The sequence below is a fragment of the Mauremys reevesii genome, linkage group 1 (genome assembly GCF_016161935.1).
Source record: "Mauremys reevesii isolate NIE-2019 linkage group 1, ASM1616193v1, whole genome shotgun sequence".
Lineage (NCBI taxonomy): Eukaryota > Metazoa > Chordata > Testudines > Geoemydidae > Mauremys > Mauremys reevesii.
This window is the reverse complement of record NC_052623.1, coordinates 22,755,109-22,773,276: the sequence shown is the minus strand read 5'-3', so window position 1 is coordinate 22,773,276 and position 18,168 is coordinate 22,755,109. Positions and strand designations below refer to the sequence as shown.

General features: G+C 42.4%; 1 protein-coding gene across 2 annotated transcripts in view; it reads left to right on the top strand.

The window, feature by feature from the left end:
- Positions 1–2,565: 2,565 nt before the first annotated feature.
- TENM4 (teneurin transmembrane protein 4) overlaps positions 2,566–18,168 on the top strand; it is a 766,066-nt gene continuing 750,463 nt past the window's right edge. For both annotated transcript variants that reach the window (XM_039490320.1, XM_039490356.1), the window contains exon 1: positions 2,566–2,773. The gene's annotated coding sequence lies outside the window, so the exon portion shown is untranslated. The remainder of the gene's footprint in view (positions 2,774–18,168) is intronic.

Below are 18,168 nucleotides of genomic sequence, written 5' to 3'. Positions count from 1 at the left end.
ACTGATTTAGTATTGAACAAGAAGGGGGAAATTGCCTCTTGGCATTTAAATGGAAATGTTTCTTGTTCAGAAATTTTGGAAGCTTGCATACTGTACGATTTTTTGAAAGGCTTACACAATTACCATTGAATTTGGATGAGGCATATTCTGGTAGATACATACATTTTCCTATTAAAATTTACCCTTCTAAGGACCCAAATTACCTTTCCCTTAATCTGGGTTCCTGGTTTGCATGTATTCCAGAATCGATAACGTCAATGAAAATATAGTTCATTTTTAATATAGACAATTTTAAAAAGCATTAATAACAGCAGCTCTTGTGCATAAAAGATCTTTGCTCCCTATAGCAGTGAGAGTCCTGCTGGTTTATGATGATACTGATTTGCAGTGTGTCCTTTTGCTTTGTTTTCTGGGTTTGGATTAACATACAGAACCGTTTTGCTCTTCCTGAGGACTGGAAATGTTAGGATGAGAACTGGAGAGAAAGGAAAGCAGGATGCAGCAGTCTTGCCTCTACATAGTTTAAAGGTATCATGTGAAAAGCCAGTTTCAGTGTACACTGAATTGTTGCATTATGTATTGCAGTCTTAGTAATAGTCTTCAGACAGTACAGTTTTAGGGCTTAATCCTGCAATCATTCTGCACGTGGGACTTCGATAGAATCTATCCGTTATTTTGCACCACATCTTTTGTGCAAACAGTACTGAGTACTGTAAATGAGTTCAGCATGATGTGAAGATATAGGAAGATGCAGTCCCTGCCCGAGGATCTTCCATGTAATATGCACACAGATGAAACATTTTAGACTTATGTAGCACAGTGCATGAGGCTTCCAGTCTGCGATGTTGCAGAAACCATTCACTGTTAATTACTGAAAGGTTTTGAATTTTGAGGCGAGACTTGTCCGAGGAGAGGACAGTTGTTTCATGAATGAGAAAATAACAAGTCCAAGTGTAGGAGGCAACATGGAATGATTAAACTTTGGCAATTAAATTTCACAATTACATTTATATCCTCTTGTCGCATAGTAAACTACTACTAATATATATTAATTGTGTTAAAGTAGCATCTAGATACCCCAACCAAGATTGGAGCCGCATTGCATTAAGCCCTGTGCAAATACTTAGTATAGATAGCCCTTGCCTCAAGGCACTTGGATTCTAAATAGACAAAGGGTAGGGGAAAAGGAAGCAGTATTGTACCCACTTTACAAGCAGTGATTCAAGGCTTAGAGAGATTATAAGTAAGGCCCTTCCAAGGCCATGAAAAACACCTCAGGGACTGTGAAATCTGGTCTTCCCCTGTGAAATCTGATCTCTGATGTGCTTTTACCCTATACTATGCAAATTTCATGGGGAGACCAGCATTTCTCAAATTGGGGGTCCTGACCCAAAAGGATGCAGCAATGCGGAAGTAAGTGTGGTAATACCATATTATGCCATCCTTACTTCTGTGCTGCTACAGGCAGTGGCTCTGCCTTCAGAGCTGGGATCCCGGCCAGCACCCGCCGCTCTCCAACTGCCCAGCTCTGAAGGCAGAGCCGCCACCAGCATCAGCACAGAGATAAGGGTACCAGTACTGCAACCTCCCCTACAATAACCTTGCGAACCCTCCTCCCCCCCACCACAATTCTTTTTCGGGTCAGGATCCCTACAATTATAACACTGTGCAATTTCAGATTTAAATAGCTGAAATCATGACATTTATAATTTTTAAAATCCTATGACCATGACATTGACCAAAATGGACTGTGAATTTGGTAGAGCCCTAGTTATAAGTGACTTGCCCAAGGTCACGCAGGATGTCAGTGGCAGGGCCAAAAATGAAACCCAGATCTGAGATCCCATCTAGTACCTTAATCACATAATGCTCCTTCCTCTCTTAAGAGAATATTACGTGGCAAAGTGTTCACTTTGATTTTCTGCCACTAACGTGAAGTTTTTTAAAATATTCCTGATTGAGGATGTTTTAAAAAAAATGCAACACCTGATCCTGTTATTTTTTCTCATCCTTAAGAAATAATCTTTTTTGAGTTATGCAACTAAATGTTTGCAATCCACCCCTCCCCGTCACATTTGTAAAAGAGAGAAAGAGCAATGTAATTATAGATGCCTGAATAAAAAAAAAATTATCGCTTGACGGTGTTTCTATTTGTGATCTCTGAGCAAATAACACAAAAGGCGAGACATGAGACAAGTAGCAGAAACTGGGAAGACGGAATCATGGTGTTCGTTGGTTAATTACATTGCTCGACGCTGCAAGGAGACACCCCCCGAAATATTGCCAGGGAGGAATCAACCCCAAATCGGAGTGGGAGTGGAAACAGGGACGCTGTGGCGGTGCCACTCCGAGATGGCAATTGGCAGCATCACCTGAGCGGCGCCTGCCTCCCCCGCCTTTTTCGCCTGAGTGGTGCAGACCAGCTTTGAATGCATGTGTGCTTGTCATTCCCAGGCATTGTAGGATTGGTTCCTGCCTCCCATTCATGTAACCTGTGTGTGGCTCTCTTCCTCTGTGTGTGTGTGGAAGGGAGCGAGCGAGGCAGGGGGAGGCGGCGCTTTAAATAAAAGCCTTTGGATTGCAGCTGCTTCTTTGGGGCAGTGCTGCCTAGCAGGGGGACTCCTGCCTGGGAAGACGCTGGACCAGCCTGGGCGGCGGTGAGCGGTAGCGTGGCGCTGCCGGAGGATGAGCTCCGGTGCCTGGCTGTAGTTGCCCCGTGTGGGATCGCGCGGAGGAGCCGTACCTAGCAGTGGCACCGCAGCCTGCAGAAATGGTAAGCTGGCGTGTTGCTGGGAAAAGTGCATGTGTCTCTCTCCCTTTTCCCTCCCCCCACCCGCCACACACGTACTCGGGGTTTGGGGAACACCCAGAGCTCTCTGAATCTGTCGCGATTCCCCCCCCCCCCCCGCAAGAAAACCCTTTTCGTGCAGCAAGACACTTTCAACACCCCCCTTCCCCGCGGTCACTTTCCAGGCGTTGTGAAAAGAGCCCCTCTGGCTGGCTGGCTGCTCCCAGCCTGTGCATGGCTCTGTTTCCCTCTAGCCTTTCGCAGACACATCGAGCTGCTCCAGCTCCCCGTTCCTTGTGCCCTGTTTGCAGCCGTAGTTCAGCCAGACAGAGCTCATGGCTCAGCAGAGGGAGATGCTGGGCTGGATCCCTGCTGTGTAGCCGGGACCCGGAGCCTGTAAGACTTAGGTTGGTTCTTGGGTGTGTTTGGGAGGGTTACCTCTCCCCCCCACCGTTCACTCCAACGCGTCTGGGTCGGGGAGTGCGTCAGGTCCTCCCAGAAAGGCTGCCAGCGACTTGCCCAGGTTGCAAGATCTATTATTTATGTTGTTTATTTATTTAGTAATCAGTAATATCAGCAAAAAGAGGGTGCCATTATATATCGCCACAAACCCCCCTTTTTTAACCCCTACGCCCCTCTCCCCATCTCTGTGTGTGTGTGTGTGTTTACATTTGGATCTGTGTTAGAGTTGTGGTTGTGTTCCACATTTTCCAAAGGGTGGATTTCCCAGATTTTTTTTTTTTTTTAATCTGCCAGACTACAACTTGGGAGACAAATCCCTTTCTTGGCAATTATATTTAAATCCCTGCCCCTCTCCCCACTCTCATGCCCCTCCAACATCCCCACAAATAGTTTGGGATTTTTAAAGAGATTTGGAGTGGGGATCTGATTTTTTTTTAAGGTTTCTGTTTTAAATTCTAAACAACTTGGCTTTCGAAAAAATGAAATGTGATTACATAACAACACACTGGCTCCTTAACCACATTTCTTAGTGCTATTTATGTATTTTGTTAAAAATCTATTAATGGTATAAAATTGCTGCAATGTTTAAATTTGAAAGTGGGAACTGTTAACATATGTGCAGTGCTTCTAAAAGAAATGTCGTAAAGGTTACATGCGAAGCTATTTATTTAGAGGATAACACTGGACTATCTTGGGTTGAAAACCATTACGGTGTCAATCACATAAGAAATGGTACATATTTTGAAAATAATTAAAAATATGTATTTGTTACTGTTTTTTCCAGTTTATTGGCTGGATTATGAGCACATTTAAAAATATTTTATTCATACGTTCAAAATAGATCTGCCGAAATAGTTGATGCGAAAACTTTCCAGTCTTTGGGTTGCAGATTGCTCAGCTCCTGTGCTTTCAGGAAAGTTTTATTCATTATGGTTTAACACCTTCCTCACACCTGCCTCCCTGTCTTTTTCAAATGAGTTTTTAGCAGTCAACCTTTAAAATATAGTTAAGGTTGTGACACAAAATGACAAAAGCAAAAGACAAGTTGAAGTTGGCTTTGTCCTTTACACACTCGTGCTGTGGTGGTGCAGCTCATTGCATGTTATGGTGCTTTGGATCATGGGTTGAAGAAATTGTGGAGGACAAATTAACATGCTCCTGCTAACCCAAATCTCATATTTTTCTGCGTATCTGGCCCCAATAAAATAGTTTGCTTTTGGAATAGCCCCTCCCCCCGGCATGGAAAGTGTTCTGTTTCCAACGTGTACACCATCTGTGTCTGCAGTACCCGGGATCTACCATATACACCTGTAAAATACCAGTCACGTGTGCCAGCAGCACTCGGGCACATTGTGCCCACGTTGGACCAAGGAACGAGAAGTCGAGGGCAGGATATGAGCCACAGTAAACACAGATTCTTTTTTTGGGATGGGGGTGGGGGGGAATTTGTGGGAGGATGGTCCTAAGTCAGTAGTTTGTATTGAATTTATTTCATTGGCCATTTCAGAGTCAGACGCCTCCCCCTTCGTGTCAGCCTGTAACACTTTATAGGCTCTGATGAAGAAACCAGAGTAGCATATGTGTTTGTGTGTATGATAGAGGGGAAAAAATCCCTCTGACTCATACAGTTTTGTTTGTTTTTTTCCCCTCAGAAAGCAAGGATTGAGAAGAGTGGGGCTGGGCTCACTATTGTGATGCTGCTTGTGATAAGGACTTCTTGGTGTTGGCTATTTTGTGTCAGTCGCAAGTCCCTCAGTTAGATTCTTCGATCCCAGCCTCTTATGTGCTGCTGGATAAATCCTCCTAGCTCAGGCTGTTCAGGGCCATTAGGATTTCCTGCTCCCATGATCCTTAACGATGTGATTGAGAAGCAAATGCATGTGCAAAGAAATGACTGGTGTTTGCTTCCAGCAGATTTGGGGTTTGAGTGGCTAGCGGGGAGGGCATGTGTGGAGGGGGCATTTGCTGTAAGCGTTTTGTCATTACCTGTGTTTTTGCTCACCTCAGGAGTTGGGTCCACTGCTTTGCCGTGGATCTTCCTGGAAACGAGGCAGGAGGTCTGTGTAGAGCTGAGGTGAGGGGTGTTTGCAAACAACCAGTTTCCTCTTTGCCCCTCAGCCTGATTCCCTCCAAAAGCCACTGCAATGGAGAGCTCCGACTACAGCACTAACATGTGCTCTGATCATACAGGGGATCCTGCAGAGATCTCCTTCTGTAGCTCACCCGTACTTTCCGTGTGTGTGTGTGTTCTGTAGGAAGGAGATCATCTTCTGGGGGGAGAGGGTGTTTCTCAGATACAGTTTTTGGAGGGCTAGCGGTGGGAGGGAAGAACTGTCTTTAATAATCCATGGCAGGAGAAAAGGGGGAAGTTGTCTTCACGGATTTCTTTTTAATTTAAAGGGGGCGAGAAGCTGAGAGGGGAGGAGAAATTAACTTTCACTAATTTTAGAGGGTATAGCAGAAAGGAAGGCTACTGTAAAAAGAAAAGGGTGGATGAAAGGAAAATTGCTTGTCGGTTTTTTTTTTTTGGGGTGGGGGAGAGTGGGAAGGGATGTGCCATTCTCTGACAATTTTACTAAGGTGATGGGAGAGGGCAAATGCCATCTCTCTTCTTGGTGGGTTGCAGGAGAAGGGAGCTTGGGAGAGACAAAGTTGCATTCTTTGTTTTCTGCAGTACCTCTAAATTACGGTAATTTACTAGAATACTTAAAATGCAGTCACTTTATTTTTGTGTGCAGATAGCATGATGATTGAAATACTGATTCTCATTGTGTTTAAGGGGTGTACTTGTGATGTGAGGTTCTTTCTTTTTTTCTCCCTAGGGTGCGTTATAACTGAAATGTCATTTCTCTCCTTCTCCAGTGTGTGCAGTGCTTCAATTAAAATAGTCTGCCCATATTTTTTTCAACCTGGCATTATACCATTTTTCTATCCAAGAAAACAAAACACTGACTGTAGTTCCACTTAAAAATAGCTGAGGTACTTAAACAAAACTATCCTCCTCCTTCCCAGGAAAGTCATTTCCAGTTTTGTTAGAATTTCTGCTTCAGTGGTTCATTTTCTGACAGAATCACATCCTTGCGAGGGAGCAGAACCACGATCTTATATAACTTGATGTTTCCAGATCAAAAGTTACAAATATTGCGGTAATAGAATGATGAGAGTGATTTGGCAAGATTAATGTTGTGTGACATGAATGATTTCTTATTAGTATTTAAAATCAATGCCATTTTTAACACTTACTGCAAAAATAATAGTTGAATAAACAACAAACCTGTTCCTTGTCTTTCTTTATTATCACTACTTTGTCTGTTTATCTTTTGGCACTGGATGCTTAAACACTCAAACAGACCCCTATTTGTGTGTGTGTGTGTTTTTAAATATATAATATATAAAACTGAAACAACAGAATTTGAAATTGCCTCTCCCTGGTTTGATTCAAAGAGATGAAACTCTGTAATTCAGTCAGTTAAGATTTAAAGACTGCTAGTTACCTGCCCTGTTACAAGTTCTATACATCTAGCTTATTATAACTAAAAGCTAAAATATTCTGTTTCTGCTTTGAACCGACAGATTGGCATTTCTGGGCGCTTTGACAGAATAACATGCGCCACTTGCCAGTGAATTGGGTATTCATGGATCCTTCTTGACCAATATGTTTTCAGAGGAAAAGCTTCTAAAAATAGTTTTAAAAAAGATATTTTGACTTTGATATAGATTTAAAAAAAATTCGGAGTGAAATTTTTTTCTTTACCTAATCTCCCTAGTTCAAAAGGAGTGGTGGCATTGGAGACTGTTATGATGGAGTTTTATACAAGCAAAAAAAGTCGGATCTGCATTCCTCTGTGCCATTCCACTGTCACTATGCTGATAGTCAAATTATTTTCCTATAAATATTTTTCTTTGCCAGCTCTCTTGAATAATTGTTTCAAATAAAAAATTTTAAGCCAGCAGTATAGTTGAAATATGAATATTAGGGCAAGTTGATTTGGCTATATTGAGTGACAAATACTTCTTGCAGAAAGTTTACATTCCTTGAGAAGTTTGATCCTCATGCCCATAAAACCTTATGCCTAGCATGTAACCTTGCTGTGAATGAAGCTGCTTGTTCTGAAGGTGGATTCCCGCTTCGTCTCATACCATTAACAGAAAACATTGGCAGAACTATTTTTTTATGATAAGATCATCTAAAAAAGAGTTCTGGTTATCGAAATGTTTGTTCTTGATGTGTGATTGCGGAGCTGAGTCATAGGTTGGATGAATATATTGGCAATCAGCAGAAGGAAAAAAATGAATAAAGTTGACAGTTCAGATTTCTGATTCCAAGATAAGATTTGCTTTCTAGGTTTTGACACATCCTACTTTTAAACGAGATTAGAAAAAACAGCAGGAGAAGTTGCTGATGGCCTATTTAGGTGGACAGGCCTGCTGAGCCACACTTACCAATTCACATTTATCCATCTATTTAAATTGAGAGAATTCAATTAGATTTCATTATCACCTCAAGCTTTTGTACAGTGGTATTTTCTACAGTATAGGAAAACTGTCATGGTTCAAGATTCTGCTTCGTTGCTACAATTAAGACTGGAGTATTGGCAGCATATGTACTAGTACAGCAATATAAAACATGGACTTGGTGGCTGTTTGACTGTCCATTGATTTTAGGGTTGGGTTTATTATTGAATACTACGATGTCTTTTTTTTTTCCAGTGAGTCAATGCTAAACAAAACAATACATACAACTCGCTCTCTCAAAAAAAAACACAACCTGTGTTAAAAGGACATTATTGAACATGCAAAGACAAGCACTCACACAATGAGAAATGCCAGAATTAAGGTTGCTTGTACGCCCTTAACTTGGCCCCCTTGTGCATATGCGTTACGATAGTCTTTAATTATATGGTCACATATGTATCCTGGATCTTCATCTGATCTGCCTCTCCTCCCCGTGCCATCATTCCCTACCACTGCCTCCTAGTCTCCTTGCTCAGCCTGTCCCAGTCTCCCTACCCCACCCAGCTCCTCATCTGATTCAAGTCTCATGCTGTTTCCTTTCCCGTCCTTGCCCAGCCAGTCCAAGTTTCTGCTCTCTGGCTCCCAGTCTCAGTTTCTCTCTTAACTCTCCCCACCCTCAGCTCCTTGTCCCAATCTACTCCCCTTCCAGGTCTGGCTCTTCAACCCCCTGTTCCTGCATTTGACTCAGACAGCTGCCTCCAACGGGAGGGGGCATAGAGAGCACAGGCAAGAGGTCTCCCTGCACTCAGTTCCGGGACCTAGCACGAGACTCGGCAGCCCAGAGCCACTACTGCAGGGACAGTCATGCTCAGCTCTGTGCTGGAGCACACCCAACATGGAGGGGATCTTTGAAGATTTTAGCTGTTAAGCTCTAGCAAGTCTCTAGTGAGCAATGTGTGAACTGTGATTTTTTTTTTCCCAAAGGCTTATAATGTAACCACATTTGTGTGGGTTTTTATGGGGAGATCAAAAAGCGTGCCCCTGACACAAAGGCCATTCCTATGGCAAATTTCAAGTCCCAACTCCAAAACATCAGGTGCTAGAGCATTTCAAACGATGAGGCCACCAGAATATTTTAGCGTGGCCAACACAGTATAGTTTTTCCCCTAGCCTCCTTGTTGGAAACAGCTGAACTGTTCTGCTGGATGGTTTAAAAAACAAACAAACAAACAATTAGCCTCAGGCAGATGCCCAGCATGGAAAGTTTCAGCCTGAACAGGTAGTTTGACCAAGTTATAAGCAACTGAAAATAGGGTTTTATAATGGGAAGTGTCGGGCAACCTTAATAGGCAACCTTAATAGGCAACATTACCTATTAATAATATATATAAAATAAAATTTGACATTTGGTTTATCTATCTATACACACACTCGTGTGTGTGTGTATATGTGTGTGTATATATATATATATATATAAATAAAAAAGCAGGTAATAAAAACTCAAGCTTCCTGGTGAAGAAGGGAATACAATTAATGAGAATCAGACAAAGCGGCATCAAAGGGATCCCGCATTGCAGGATTTGTAGAATGGGATTAAAAGGAAAGAAATCCCAAGAGATGCAGCATTGACAGAGCAATCACGCAAATTGCCCGGCCTCACACCTCTGTGTTCATACGCCTTCTGTCAGAAGAATCCTCATTCAGATGACAGTGTCCTACTCTAACAATAACTTTGATGATTAGAAATCATAGACAAACGACAAAAATGTGTGAAAGTATATCATTAGGTTTTTTTTTTCTTTTAATCTTCAACTTCCTGTTAAGGGTGGATTACTAAATCTTGTGGTTGGGCTTGTAAATTCTCATGGCAGTTTTGCAAGCCTCACTTAGATTAAGCCTGATTCTTATTTACATGGAAGTTCCCTTTACATGGCGCTGGCAGTGTAAAGGTGCCTTAAAATGAGCCGCAGTTATGTTTACACTTACTTTAGGGCCCCTATATGCTGCCAGAGTGGCATAGTAGGACCTTAGGGTGGCTTAGAAGCAAGGCCTCAGTGTCCTCTTTGTATCTTCCCACCCCATCCAAAAAGGTGGCTATCCTTGTGAAGTACTGAGGAAAACTTGCTAACATTTTCTTCTGTCTTATGCCATTCATGGTTGAGGTCTTTTTGTCACTCCCATAATAGCCATCCATTGTGTCTCCTTAACTAGCCAATCGGCTCACTGTGGATCACTCGTACTGAATAGGAGAATGGACTATCTTGACCGAGAGGTTGAACCTTGTGAGTAGAAGCTTGTGGAGAGGATCAGCTGGCTGGGCAATGAAAAAGCAGACTCAATTAGGCTTTTATTCTTGCTTTTCTGTGTGCTGTCTGAACAGAAACATTATCAACAAAGCAAAATTTGATGAAAGTGAAAAGAAAGTGCTCCCCTTCTCCCGCAGCCCGGGGTACAGCTCAGCTTGTAACCGCTGGATGTAGTGTTCTGCCATCTCAAAAGTTTTTTTGTTTTTTCACCTTTCCTCTAATGAGTAGCTGGGTTTTTCCTTGGGCTTTTTGTTGCTGTTGTTAAGAGTTTCCGATATTCCCTCTGAGCGGTGCATTGTGGCTCCAGCCTTACCTCATTACTCGACCCTGAACACCTGTGTGAGACCTGAATGGGGAGAGAACTTCTATAGTTACTGGTAATGAGCTAAAGCAGGGGTCTCAAACACGTGGCCCGCAGGCCGCATTTGCTGCAGCCCACCAAGCTCCCCGCGGCCCCTCCCCCCTGTTATTTCCTATGGCCGCCAAGCTCCCCTCACCCGCCAGCTGTTTGGCGGCGCTTAGCACTTTCCAGGAGGGAGGGGAAGGAGCAGGGAACCGCGCGCTCAGGGGAGGAGGTGGAGAAGAGGCGGGGCAGGGATGGGGATTTGGGGAAGGGGTTGGAATAGGAGCAGGGAGGGGGCGGAGTTGGAGTGGGGACTTTGAGGAAGGGGTTGGAATGGGGGCAGGGAAGGGGTGGGAAGAGGCAGGGCCGGGGACAGCAGGGGTGTGTGTCAGTGATGCGATAGTCCTCATGTGGCCCTTGTGGTCATTTTGAGTTAGAGATCCCTGAGCTAAAGCCAGTTCACCCCATCACAACAACTATTTCCAGCTATGATTCACGCCCTCTTGTCCCAGGATTTCTGTGTGCTGTTATAGCATTACTACTGTGGACTACCTCTTAAATACATTCAGACGTTGGGGTTTTTCCAAGACGTATGGTTCCTCCGCTGTGTATCGCACGCTGGGTACCAGGACAGGTGTGTGACGATCACAAACTGAAATACTGAGAGAATCTCGTCTCTAAAACTAGGGGTCACGTTTTAAACACATGTGGAAAATATGTATAAACAGGTACAGGAAGGAAATTGCTAATGCATGGAACTGTGCCGAAACAACACTGTTCCTTTGTAAACCCTATTAATGTGATTCCGCCATTCAAAGAATTTTGTCATCATTATTTATATGCTTAGAAAAACAAAGCTAAATATCATCTCTGGGTGACAAAGAAGAGGGAAGATAGCCTTTGTATGAAAGCCTGGAAATGGGAATTGGGAGATCTGGCTTGTATTCACATCTCTGCAATACACTAGCTGCATGACCTTGGACAAATCACTTAGGACTATGTTCCCAAAAAGGGCCCCGAATTTTGGAAGCCTCCGTCTTTTACGGAAGTGTTTTACTGTGGGTGTTTGGCACCTGTAAAGCAATAGGTCCAACGTGTCTCATGCTGAGGACCCAAAATTACTGGCCACTTATGAAAAGTATTGGGACATAAAACCCTGGAATGCAGGAGATTCAGCAGTAGATGCATATTTGACTAAATTATCTAATATAAAAGTGGTGCAAATTTTTAAAAGGAGCCTACAGATTTGAGGTGCCTCCATTTTTGGGTCTACAAGCCGAGACACCCTACGTAGGTACCTAGCTTTGACAATTTTGGCCTGAAAATTTATAAGCACTGTGTTTTGATTGATTTAAAAAAAACAACAACCACCTTTTGAACATATCGACCCATTAAAATTAATTCTGCTAAACATATTAATCTGGCTACTAGATTCAAGGTCAGCGAAGTTTGGAAGTTACTGATACTCTCCAACATTTGTTTAGGATCTTATCCTCCAGTGAGTTCTGATCAGGCAGACGCTTGCCCTCACGTGGAACCGCAGTGCCCACATTGGAGCTGAATCTGGGGGCAGGGGTCTGTCTCCATGGGGCTCATTCATTGTAGGACGGGAGACTTAGTGGTTTACTGGTGGTGCTGGTGATAGTATCATTTGGGTTTGGAGAGAAGAAGAAATGGCTCATCTAGGAGTGGCCCCCATCTGCCTCTCTTCTCTAGTGCATACCCCACATAAGCCTTTAAATGTCAGCTGTTTGCACATGTCTGCGCTAGAAGCTGCCGATCACAGGCTCCAGGGAATTGCGTTATTATGCACCTGCATCATTTGTTTTTGCATGATTTTATGTCTTCTGCATAATTAATGTTTTGTTGAAAAATTTTTGCTTTTTATGTCTTCTTCTGAGATAGTCAGGCAGCAAGTGTCTAGCTGGAAGAAAGGAACAAAAAACAAATTAAGGGATATCAGAGGCTGACTTTGGGGGGGGAAAGGGAGAAAGGAGCTTATCAACTTCTGTCAAGCTGGGATGCTAGTTCTATTGAGATTGCCTGGTTTTCCATTTCCCCCCAAGAATGTTGAGCTATAAAATAATGTAACATCTATGCTGTGCATGAAACAAAAAGGCCTGGATTAATTTTTTTTCCTGCATATTACTTACTTCCTCCCCCCAACTTCAGAAACGCATGCTGGGGATAAAAATGAATCTGCACCCTCTTCATTTAACTGATGCTCAGATTTGTTTCTCTGCCCCTCCCCTCTATGCAAACAAAAATACCTTGAGTAACCTTTGCAGAATTGGTACAGGTTACATGGTCGCTTACATCATATTCCCTGGAATATTTCACAAAGGCCCATCTTTCAGACTGTATATGGGAGTGTGACACTGAGGATTTTTATTATTTATTTATTTATGGTGGGGCGGGGAAGGGGGGAGGCATGGGGAGTTGGTTGTAGTAATCCCATCACTCTGCAATGCAGATGGTGCAGAGGTTTGGTATTAGGCACTTTGCCTAAACAGGGCCAGATCAAAAGCCCATTTAATTCAAAGACTTCTGTGGACTCTAATGGACTTTGGATCAGGCTCTTATCTTGTGAAAAGGAGCAGGGCTCTTTTCCTCAATTCAGCAACATCAAATCGTTAAGAAAATCTGAAGGCTGGTGTGGAAATAGATGGGATTGTGAATGCCTGATTAATGAAAGGTGCTAGAATGGACTAGTGGTAGGATTAGGGTGAGCAGATAGCAAGTGTGAAAAATCGGGACGTGGGTGGTGTGTAATTGGCGCCTATATAAGACAACACCACAAATATCAGGACTGTCCCTATAAAATCGGGACATCTGGTCACCCTAGGTAGGGTAGGAGTTCTTATGTCTTCAAGTAAGCCCAAGTTCCTGTAACGAAAACATGTATATCATGGTGTTTTGTAACTATTTTTATACCTACATCAGACTTGATGTTAGTGGCTTTGAATTATTTAACATTTTTTTTTCCTCAGCTGTCCTCTCTGGTGAGTTTCCATTGCAGGCGGCAGGAGTTTTTGTTGTGTAAGAAACAATGCAGTCAGACTGGTATTGTTTACAAGTTTTTTTTTTTGTTTTGGTTTATTTCTTTAAAGCTATTTCATCTTTTTTGTTGCTGGTGAGGGGATTATGGCCCAAAGTATTAAATCATGCTGACCGATGTCGGCTGCAAATGAAAAGTGTGCCAGTTAAAGACACGAATGGGTGTTTTCTGCTTAAACCACTGAACGTTCATGTCTGTCACTGGAGAAGCCAAGTATTTAGCATTCAGTCCATTCAAAAAACATTATTAGGTCCCAAAGGTAATTTAAAACCACATCTGTTAGAACCATATGCAGGGTAAGTACACTTTTTTTTTTAAGTTCCAAGTTATCCTCTTTACAGGGTTATCTTCACTGTGGGCCTCTTTTAAAGTTAAACTGACAGCCGTGAAGTGCCTGGAACAAAATAACAAAATGAATTGAACTCTTATCTTTTCCCATTCGTAATTAATGTTGTAGGCTTTTAATGGATATTTGGAGGTAGACAGCCAGCTCTGACAGGGAACCTTCTGTAAATCGGAATCATGCCTCGTGCCCTGTAGTCTATAACCCAATATTTGTTTTTATTTCTGCTATACTGGAAATTTCACATTGTTCTTCTTGTCATTCTTTTGGCTTGTGTGAAATTTAAAATGGCTCTTTCAGTTGGTAAGAACTCCTTATTTTGACATCACATAGAATCACGGTTGGAGTATTCTGTGAAAGCTCTTATGCACAGCTCTTAAAACAAGCGGGGACACCTTTCTTTTAAAAGCGCCCCATCATTATTACTTCACTAACATTAATGGCACAGTCTTGAGGTCCTTACTCAAGGCTCGATTGTGCTAATAGCCCAGGGCCCATAGTCAGGGCCTAGAGATCAAGAGTGTCTTCTGGAGCTCTGCATTTGCACTGGGGAGGAAATAGTTTGTGCCACTCCTTTATGGAATACAAGATACTTTCCCCTGCTGCGTGGCGGGCCAGCTGTGCAAGCTGGTGTGTGAGGTGAGTGGAACTGTGTCTCCACATGTACTTACTGCCTTCTTTCTAGCAAATTGCTCCAAGGGGCAGTAACTTTCTAGTGGCACCATGCTTGCCGGAGCCCAAGGGCTGCAATTCTGGACCCATTATGCAGCCTGCAGAAGGGAGAGAGAAGCTCCTTCTTCGCCCACGTCTCCACCCTCTCCAACTGCACACCGATAGAAGGGGAGGCCACAGTTTTGTCTTTAGTTTCTGCTCAGTCCTTACTAAGTCGAATTCCCAAATTGTTGGCGAATGCTGACTTTATCAGGGTGACTTCTGCACATCAATGTTAGGGGAAGTTCTACGATATATGGGCCTCATTCTCAAAAAATCCCCTCTTGGGCATTGATGTCAATGGGAGTTGTGTTTGAGATATGACTGCCAAAATGCAGCATTGAACATTGGTGTTCTGGGTGGGAATCAACTGAATTCAACCTTTGCGCTTTGAAATTAATAGTGTAACTGTTAGCTGATTAACTTAGCTAACACTTGAGCTAATCACAGTACCCTCACTGCATCACTAAAGTTACCTCTCTTAACCACACTTCCTTAGTTAACAATGGGTACCTTAACTACCTTTTCCTGCCAACAGATCTGAATTTGTGAACCCTTACTCCTGGGTGGAGTCCTGTTGAAGTCTGGGAATCGCCTTCAACTAATGGAACGCCCGATAGGCATGTGGACATCTATCTGCCGTTTTAGGCCTTTTACTATCACTCATATCTGTCTTCCATACCTACTTTAACTACATTGTTTTGAGGAGTATCTGAAAGCAAAATGATCTGAAGTAGATATAGATGGAAGAAGTTTCATTTGGGGAACCACCATCACAAGCTACTTTCCTTTGCATTTGTACAGTAAATTTTACCTCTCTCTCAAGCTCTAATATTTTGCACTAACCTATAGCTTTCTTAACTAAACAAAATTTTAGTGGTGAGGGTATGGAGCACCTGGGAATCAGTGAGTGGAATACACATATGCAGTTATAAATAGAAGATCTCCTTCCATGGAATGTATTGAGTTATAATTGTAGCTCTAATTAAAGTTTGGTTGGTGAATATGTTGTGAGCTTGAAATATCTGTCTTTGAGGAACATGTGTAAATCTCTGAAAATTAGCTTGGTTTTTGTTATTTGAGTGGTTTGGCATAACTGCCATTGCGTATGCATTTTGAGTAGCTATATACTAACAATGGTTTTGCATATCAATGGAGCAGCATTGTTTCAGTCTATTTCAGGTTAAACAGTGTCCAAGTTTAAATTGAGAAAAATTAATGCACTCACATTAAACAGAAACTTCATTAAATCCTGGGTGACTGTTCCGAGTGTGATATTGGAATGGATTTATAAGGTTGAGCATTTCCAGACAAGGAGTGGAAAAGTACCTAAGATGGAGGAATCCTTTTGTTTGAATAGTATGGGTGGTCGGTGTTGGAGGGACTGGAGAAATCTTCAAGAGAAGCTGAACGCTTTTTATGTTGTTTTCTTTGTTCAAGAATACCATTTGGAATGTAAGTCTTAGGGTTCCGGCCTTGTGTGATCCTCTGACACTTGATGGGTGAATAAGATAATTGTTGATCATCTCATGAATCGCTGCCAGTTGCACTTACCAAATACAATTAACTCTCTAATTTTAAGTTTTTAAACATACATTTCTCACCAGATATCATAGTCAGCCACTTTCCCATTCTGGTCAACGGGTAGTAGTAGGGGTATTTTGGGGTCCATTTTCTTTACTCACTGAGTGGTTTATGTGGTATGCTTACAAAGCAAATCTCCATTTCTTGTAGCTCTGCTCACCTTTGAGGTGTTGCTGGAGTCTTTCTGGAACTTCAGCAGATTCTCCACAAACGATGCACTGATTGTTAGATTTCTGAGCACGATGGAATTAGACTAGCTCCAGATAATTCTTATCCCACTAGGTAACTTACCTGAAGGCTTCTGCAGCTGCAACAGTGTGTAAGGGAAGTTTAGTGTAGTTCATCTCCAGTATTAATCCTATACCTCTGCAATTGAGTTCAGACTAATTTCTTAGAAGACTTCTAGAAAATTTGCTCTAAAGCAGATGAATCCCATACAGAGTTCTCATTGCTCTATTCATAATACATAGAGCAACATCTCCGACCCTAATCTCCTTTCACATTGGTATAATCCCATTGAAAGTAAGAGCAGTATTTGGCTGTACATCTGTTTCCTATCATAAGCAAGAAGCTATCATTTTGGAATGATGATAAGGGCACCCTGACAAGGAGGGACCCCCTCTAAACAAAGAAGACTGATGGATTGATACTGGAAAATAAATCCTGATGAGCCTAGATTCTGTCTTGTACATCCTAAACTGTAGGGATCCTACCAGTCTGGGCAGGATTCCACAGGAACACATAGTAAAACGCACTGTGCTCCCTATGTGGATATGAGTACATGCTCCATTAGTTTGCACTTCCTGTGCTAGACAGTTGCGGGGGCTGGGGGGTGGAAACCCCCAACCAGCACACAATCTCCCATTGGGGAATTTAACTGGCCTACTTTCTTAGCTCTCTTGAGTGTTATTGTGGAGAGATCTCCGCCCTTCTGCTTGTGTGTGAGGAACTGGCTCACTACGTCCCTTTTCCCCCGCTTCCTTATGTGCTAGCACTGTGGCTCTTGAACCACATATGCAGACCTGCTTCTGACTGCTCTGTCTTAGCCCACCTCTAGTTTTAATTACACTAACAAGTCAATAGGGAGGCAGAGCGACCTTAATTTAGGCTAAAGGACTGGAAAGTCAGGACTTCTGTCTCCAGCTCTCAACTGGCCATGTGATCTGGGGCAAGTCACTTTCTATGTCTCAATTTACTCCTTGGTTCAGAGAATGTTAGAATTACTTTAATCAGCACAACTGCTGGTTTCCAAATCTTGTTGATATCCTGTCGTCTGTGTGTCTATCTTCGCCCCCAGGTATTTATACCATAGCAATATCTGACTGCCACTCATTCTCAGATTAAATATATTATAGAAATTCAGAACATCATTCTTTGTCTGAAATTATTGAAATAAGGAGTCATATTTGCAACTCTGATGATTAGTAAAAATCTAGTCACTCTGCCTTTGGGAGTATTTAATTTTATTATATTTCTACCTCTGATTGCATGGATCCCTTCCATGCTATTTTAGAAAAGGGTTCCAGGTCTGATTGTAAAATGTGAATTTCCTTTAAACATCAGCATGGAGTCCTTTCTAAATTGTTCTTAGATTTAGTAAATTACAAACATATTGTTCTGCATTAGACAGAGTGTTACTTCCATTTTGGAAAGATTAGTTATGTAACTGTCATAGTGGCCCTGAAGATCCTGGATTGTTAGTTCCTATAATACACTGTGTTCGGTAGAGCTGTATTCCCAAGTATGAATATTTTAGCAGCATTGTATGTCACTTTTAAAAATGAATTGAATTCTCTCTTTGATCTGCCAGAATAGTTGAATCTTGGGCATTCCCACAGTTTATGCATTTGTATCCTTTCTTTGGACCAGGATTTGTCGGAGATTAATAGCATGCATTTGAACCACTGCCCGGTATATTCTGGACAGGACATTTTTTAGCTAGAGGTGATCCCTCCTCCCAGGAGGAAAAAGCAATGCAGGAATGGGTACAAAATCACCCTGGAGCTAAATGTAGACCCTTTTCCTGCTTCTACCACCCCTTCCCACCTGACTACCGTATGACCAGAAGTAATGGTTTGGAACACACCTCAAACACAGCAGACACGCAGCATCAGTAAG